The 7,542-nt window shown below is 43.2% G+C and overlaps 1 protein-coding gene across 7 annotated transcripts in view; it reads left to right on the top strand.

Annotated features, from left to right (window-relative positions):
- Positions 1–361: 361 nt before the first annotated feature.
- The window catches only part of LOC147035237 (uncharacterized), a 146,750-nt gene continuing 139,569 nt past the window's right edge, over positions 362–7,542 (top strand). For 4 of the 7 annotated variants that reach the window (XR_015061851.1, XR_015061855.1, XR_015061857.1 and 1 more), the window contains exons 1-2: positions 362–528; positions 4,473–4,550. The gene's annotated coding sequence lies outside the window, so the exon portion shown is untranslated. Of the gene's footprint in view, positions 529–923; positions 1,060–4,472; positions 4,551–4,913; positions 6,019–7,542 lie in introns of those variants that run through there. The other 3 variants (XR_015061853.1, XM_085895862.1, XR_015061861.1) reach the window with 2 other exon arrangements.

Genomic DNA, 7,542 nt, shown 5'->3' with positions numbered 1-7,542 from the left:
TTTTAAACCCACCGCCCGCTCCCTTTCGCAATAATATCCATTTTAATAAAAGCGTCGAGCCGCGAGCAAACACGCGGCGCCGCGCCCGCAGATTTATCTCTCGCTATAATTGCCTTCCACGGTTCCGCCGAGCTTGCGCCTCTGCGCGGCCTCGTGACGCCCGTGCGTCGCGCGCTCCCGCCTTCGCGCACGTCGCGCGCTCCCGCCTTCGCGCACGTCGCGCACTCCCGCCTTCGCGCACGTCGCGCTCCCCGCCCTCGCGCACGTCGCGCTCCCCGCCCTCGCGCACGTCGCGCACGTCGCGCTCCCCGCCATCACGCACGTCGCGCTCCCCGCCATCACGCACGTCGCGCTCCCCGCCCTCACGCACGTCGCGCACTCCCGCCATCGCGCACGTCGCCCCTTCTTCTCACGGCTGTTTGTTTGGTGCGTGAGCTCGCCCCGCCCCCTGCCAATCACCGCGCGGATCCACGTGCGTGTGCAGACGACCTCGAGCACCGGGAAACGCGATGGACCCAGAACGAGATGGTGAGGAATCGAATGGATGTGCAGGGGTTAACAACACGTCGTCGTTCACTGAGGAAAGCAGCAAAGAACATGGGAGGATAATTTTTGAAGGCTTTTAATATGGCGATGTGGATTAATAACCGTCGATTCCGCGAAATTGTTCACACAAGTCGATGGCGGGAGAGAGGGGGGGGAATGAGGTAAGGGAGAATTGTGATCACGTGATTCCATTTTTGCCTTCGACGTCATCAGGCGTTGATTGCCAGCACTTGTTTGAGAAATGTATAAAAAGTAAATAAATTGCTGCATTTCGGTTCAGGTGAACAGCAGGTAAATTCATCATAATTTGCAGATTTTGTTCAAATAACATCCACAAAACTGCTTCATGGTTATTATATGAATAATGACGTGTTCAGGATGCAGGTGATAATTCGCCCACCTGACCTGAAAAGTGAAAACCACCGAAGGTCCACGACCTCGCACGAGCGGACCGGAAGCCCGACCTCACGTCCATCCGAGGGATTGTCCAAACCTTCCCTCGATCTGTACATTGTACGCGAAACGTTCCGTGTTCAAGGTTCAAAGGATAATGTGGGACCCAATGCACCCATTTCATCTTTACCTCTGCTTCGTCATTGAAGATGAAGGACGTCATGTTTTTTTACCCTTGTCTGTTTGTGTGTTTGTTTGTGTGCAGGATATCTCAAAAAGTTGTGGATGGATCTGGATGAAATTTGTTGCCCAGGTTTGGTGTGTGGCAAGGACGAACTGATGCGATTTTGATGAAGATCCGGATCCAGATCCGGATACGAGAATTATTTAATTTTCAAAGTGATTCTTCGCCATTGAGAGATTGGGCCAAAAACGATACAGTACTGTACAGCATGATATTTCAAAAAAGTTATTGGGCCCGAGATGTTCTCACGGATCAGGCATTACGTGGTGGAGGTGTGCGCTCCACCGAGTGCCCTTCTCGTTCTTGTTTTAATCGTTCAGGTGTTCACCTTCGTGCTGCACTTGCCTTGTATTATCGTTTGAGACTATCATTTGCGCCAAATTTGATTTGTACGTTTAATGCTGGTGTTAAAATTCAAGGTGAAAATTCCCATGTTTCTCGCGGACAAAATAAATCATTAAATGAATGAAATAGGAAAGAAAAAAAACTTTACGGACACATAAAGTTTGTAAAATGGATTCCTCCACACGACAGAATCGCACGGTTCGTGAGTGAACAAGCAAATGGTGGTGGTGATCAAACAACTTGTACTTCAAAAGGTACACCAGACCTACATTTCAGGAAATTTTGCCTTACCTGTTTGGTGTCTACTACTACTACTACTACTACTACTACTACTACTACTACTACTACTACTACTACTACTACTACTACTACTACTACTACTACTACTACTACTACTACTACTACTACTACTACTAGAACAATTATTCCTCCATTATTGTGGGATTGGCTAGGAGAAGCTTGCCCAAGTGTCTCACGAACTGGTTGGCCAGGCCTGATGTTCAACGAAGACTGAGGCAGAAATTTGGAATTCGTTCATGGTGCCGGCGATAACTCAGCGACTTTTCATACAGGACACTCTTCAACGTCCAACAACTAATGCCGGGAGATGGGATTCCCGTTTAACTTCTATCCGAGGGACAGAGCACACATTGATGAATCACCATGCCTCTGAAACACTGGGATGACAGTTTATAGCTGGTTCGGGATTCAACCCCGAACTGGTGTCTGTTCTACCCAAATTCAAACCCAAACCTGCACGTGTCCATACCTATAGGTCTAGGCCATCCTTCCAGCCCGTTCGCTGTTCCCTTCTGAACGTGGATAATGCTGGTACCCAGGCATGCCGCCCATGTTATGCTGTCTACCCAATTCTTTCGAATCGATGTCCCTCGCCAAAGTACACCGGTGTGTTGTCGTCCTGCAAGCAAGCTGCTCCAACAGTCTTAAATCAGTGGAAGGAAAGAATTGTATTCTCTTGAGTTTGGGACCTGCAGAAGGAGTGATCTGTTTTACATTTTATGAAACAAGAAAAAAAGCAATCAGAGATTACAGACCCTCACCAGGACTTGTTTTGTGTGGTGTTTGTGTACTGGTGTGTTATGTAATTAATTTGGGACATAGCTGGAACTGCCACTTTATAACTGCTGGCAGTGATGACCGGATACCAAGATGTCCTGCTTTGATCGGACATCTGACCCTGACCCGATACGTTTTGTATTATTACCATTGCCGAAGGAGAGGGCATTGCATTTGGGTCCATTTGTTTGTTTGTTTGTTACTTGGTGAAAAAAAAAATTGAAATTTTTTTGCTGCAGTATGTTGGTCTGTAGCGTTTGTTTATCTGTTTGTCTGTCTATCGGTCAGTTTGTTTGTCTGTTTGTCACATGATTTTTGCCCAAAGTTTTCAAGCAATCATTTTGAAATGTTTTTTTTGTGTGGAAGTGACCGGCCAAGGAAGGCAACATTTAATTTTGGTGAAGATCCAAATCCAGATCCGGATCTGAGAATTTTTTCAAGTGGTTCGTCACCATTGAGAGATTAGGGCCAAAAAACTATATATAACACATTACCTCAAAAAGTTACGGATGGATTCACACAAAATGTGGTGGACAGGTTGGGAGTGCCACGAGGAAGAAGAGATTCAATTTTGGTCAAGATCTAGATCTGGATCTGGATACAAGAATTATTTAATTTTTAACTGTTTCTTCACCCATTGAGAGCTGGGGCTAAAAACGACATTGCATAATATCTCAAAAAGTTGTTGACAGATTCGGATGAAACTTGGTGGACAAGTTGGGTGTGTGACAAGGACTAACTGATTCGATTTTGGTGAAGACCTGAATCCACACTACACTACTGGTGTCTGTTTTACCCAAATTCAAACCCAAACCTGCACATGTCCATACCTATAGGTCTAGGCCATCCTGCCATCCCAGAATATACCAAATGTATAGGGAGAATTACCATCCGGAGTGTAAGAGATGGTCAATGGAGTACCGCGCAAAGGATCACCCGCCCGAACTTGGCTCGTCAGATTTTCATGTCTTCCCCAACATTAAGGAACACATTCGTGGAGAACATTTTGGCTCGTCAGATTTTCATGTCTTCCCCAACCTTAAGGAACACATTCATGGAGAACATTTTAGCTCACCTGGACATTAATCAGTGATCCAACGAAAATTTCGTCTCAATCCGCCAAGCGGTTGTGGGGAAAAAACATGAAAGTTCTGTTTGGACAAACAAACAGACAAACAAACAAGAAGACATCATGCAGAGCACAGAATTGCAAAATCCATAAAACAAATTTGACCTCAAAAATAATTGGTGGTTGAATTCAATGACCAAATATGCAACTCCTCTTCAAATTTCAAGTGAATCGGATGAAAATTGACAATTTTAGATATCTGGCCTATGTTGACGTTTGGCCGATGGTGACCTCAAAAATAATTGGCTAGTTGAATTCAGTGATCTGCAAAATAAATCCTCTTCAAATTTCAAGTCAATCGGATGAAAATTGAGGAGTTTAGAAATCTCACCGAAATTGTTGACCTTTGGCCTATATTGACCTTTTGACATTTTGACCTTAAAAACAATGGGCTTCTTCCTGATGACAAACTCTACCATGTGGTGAAGTTTCGCGAAGATCAGTTAAAAATGTGCCGTGTCGGCGACAAACAGACAGGCAGACAGACGGACACAATAACAAAATCGACAAACCAATATACTTGAAAAATTTTCGATTTTGCAAGTAACAAACGGATCCAAATGCAATACCCTTTCCTTTGGCGAAGGTAAAACATACCCCTGATTTAGTAATTTGCTATTTGGACCTGGGTCCCCCACATCAGAAGAGAGGGGTTCACATAAGAACCCATATCTGTTTTTCTTTTGTAAAAGGGGACATTTACTGACCTTGTTCGCCGTATTTCATGTTATTTTATAGGAATATGAAGCTGAAACGAATATCTTTTGAACTCAACTTTTGCTGCCTCTGAAACCATATATGAGGAAGAACACAAAAGTAAGAACCAACGCAACATTCTTTCTCACATGTTCTTGCGATCATTGTATTTCTCTCACAACACAAAACTTTCTTCCGCACCTTGTCTCTCACTCCCCCCCCCCCCACACACCCACTTCCCCTCCTTCCCTCTTCCCTGCTCTCTCCATCTCAATACCAAAGTGTTTCAAAAAAGTTTCTTGTCTTTGAAATGCTACTTATTCCAACCTCAATCTATAGGGAGGCTGCATTGTTCATGTTTTTAAAAGTTTCAAGTAATTTCACCATGTTTTGGTTACAGGAAAGAAAATTTCAAAACTTGGTCTTTGTTTCAAAATCAGCATGTTGAAAAGTAATGCCTCATATTATTTTTCTCTGAAACAGGTAAAGATGTTGAAGTGAAACAGTGCAGTCCGCACATTTGTTCTTCCTGCAACTGCGTGTGAAGTGTTGTGATTCTGACATTAGATGTATCAGTGCTACGTTAGTCAAAATGGCAGAGGGCAGCATGACATTGTCAGTGCTGGAAAGTGAGAAGCGCTGGAGATTAGATGACTGGAGAGGACTGGAGGACATGAGAGTTGGGATGACTGACTGCAGATGAGCATTGGGTGCACCATTACCATCCGGAGTGTAAGAAACGGTCAATGGAGTACCGCCCCAAAGGATCACCCGCCCGAACTTGGCTCGTCAGATTTTCATGTCTTCCCCAACCTTAAGGAACGCATTCGTGGAGACATTTTTAGCTCACTTGGACTTTAATCAGGTGAGCTTATGTGATCGAGTAGTGTCCAGAGGTGAGTGAGTGAGTGAGTCAGTCAGCCAGTCCATTAACACTTCAGTCATTATCGCTTGAACCAAACACACAGTTCAGATGAAACTTGGCCACAAGCAATATCTCTAATACCTAATGAAGGTATATTGGCCGCATCAAAATCTGTGCTCATTAAGGGTGTCTACGGGGGTTTATTGACCCTCCCCCCATGGGGGAAAAATTTATATTAATGTATTCTAAATTGGAACAAATGGAATTTTAGAAATGTAAGTTTTATGCTATAAGTTGAATTGGTTGTCCTTTCTGGCCAAGAGACTTTTGCCCTAAATGTTGATAAATGTCTTAGTCTGGAGCTTTGTGACCTGAGCTGATAACAGCGAACCTTTGCCTCAAAATGTACTTAGTGGCTTCTCGCCTAAAAGGACACGTCTGCAGTCTGGGTTGATAGCCCCCACCTGCTCTCCCATGAAAGTATAAAATGCTTTGAAATGTAAAATTGTTTCACTGCAAGTACCGGAGGAAGTATTAGAATCTCAGTGGCGTGTACTCCTTGGAACTGACCAAGTACCAAGTTAGAATAAAACTCTCTGATGAAATGTGGAAGTGTATTGAATCGGGTTGGTTTAACTGTTAACTAAAAGTAAGAATAAATGAAATCGAACCAAATAATATTGCAACAAATGTGGAATCTTAAGTTCATTGTACGAGGGTGAGAAGTGGATGGTGGATAATTAGAAAATAAATTGTTTCACAAAGAAAGGACTTCTGTGGACATCGGTAATGAGTGTCGGTGGGTTTATGCAGGATTTTATAACCAAATCGGATAAACGTTAAACTCTGCCTGAAGTTAAATAGGATTCCACAATCAACCAGGGAGAATTCCTTCAACGATCACAACGGGGTGGGTGATTTTTTTCAGAAAAGAGATGAAATCCACAACATGAAAAATCCACAACAAAATCCTATATTGCACCAAAAAAAAAATAGGTATTTGATCTCTTCTCCGAAACTACAAACACAATTTCAATGAAAGTTGACCCCAACCTTCATCACCTTTAATGTACCAAAGTATATTGACCGCATCAAAATCTGCACTCATTAAGGGGGCCTATGGGAAGGGAGAGGGGTGGTTGACCCCCCCAAAATAGGTATTTGCTGTCTACTCAGAAACCACACACACGATTTCAATGAAACTTGACCAAAACTTTCATCACCTATATTGTACCAAAGTATGTCGACCATATCAAAATTTGTGCTTATTGTGGGGACCTATGGGGGAGGGGAGTGTTGACGTCCAAAATAGGTATTTGCTCTCCTCTCCAAACTACACACACACAATTTCGATGAAAATTGACCACAACCTTCACCACCTGTAGTGTACCAAAGTATATCTGCCACATCAAAATCTGCACTCGTTAAGGGGGCCTACCAGGAGAGGGGGGTTTACCCCCCCCCCTCCAAGATCGGTATTTGCTGTCTCCTCCGAAACTACACACAGAATTTGAATGAAACTTGACCACAACCTTCATCACCCATGAGCAACCAAAGTTTATCGATCACATCAAAATCTCTACTGATTGAGGGGGTATACGGGGTTTTTTTCATCCCCAAAATAGGTATTTGCTCTCTTCTCCAAAAGTACACACAATATTTCGATGAAACTTGACCACAACATCACCCTTGATGAACCAAAATTGTTCAGGCATTAAAAAAAATACACGGTCTCAGGCGGTCTGCGGGGGGGCGGGGGGGGGGGGGTGTTTGAGTGACTTGCTCCTGATCCAGATGAGCTTCAGGACAGGCGATCCTATTTTTCTTCTGACGATGTCAAGGCTGCTGTGAAGTGATGGTTAAGTCATCAATCAGCACAGTTCTGTCATGACAGCATCAAAAAACTGCTTGAATGTTAGCAGAAATGTGTGGACAGCAGTGTTGATTATGATGCGAAATAATTATGCACCATGGGAGAATAAGATTGATGTTAATATCTGTTTTTGTTTCATTCGAATATCTTTACCTGTTTTGGAGGAAAACAAGAGTCGGTATTACTTTTCAACACACCCTCATGTATATATCTACATATATATATATATATATATATATATATATATATATATATATATATATATATATATATATATATATTCTGTATATATACTATCCCTGTGTCGTAAGAGGCGACCAGGGTTGCGTCAGGAAGGGCATCCGGCGTAAAACATGTGCCAAATCACTATGCGG

The sequence above is a fragment of the Eptatretus burgeri genome, chromosome 1 (genome assembly GCF_056783735.1).
Source record: "Eptatretus burgeri isolate ZD-2024b chromosome 1, Ebu_testis_v1, whole genome shotgun sequence".
Taxonomy (NCBI): domain Eukaryota; kingdom Metazoa; phylum Chordata; class Myxini; order Myxiniformes; family Myxinidae; genus Eptatretus; species Eptatretus burgeri.
This window is presented reverse-complemented; position numbering and strand designations above follow the sequence as displayed.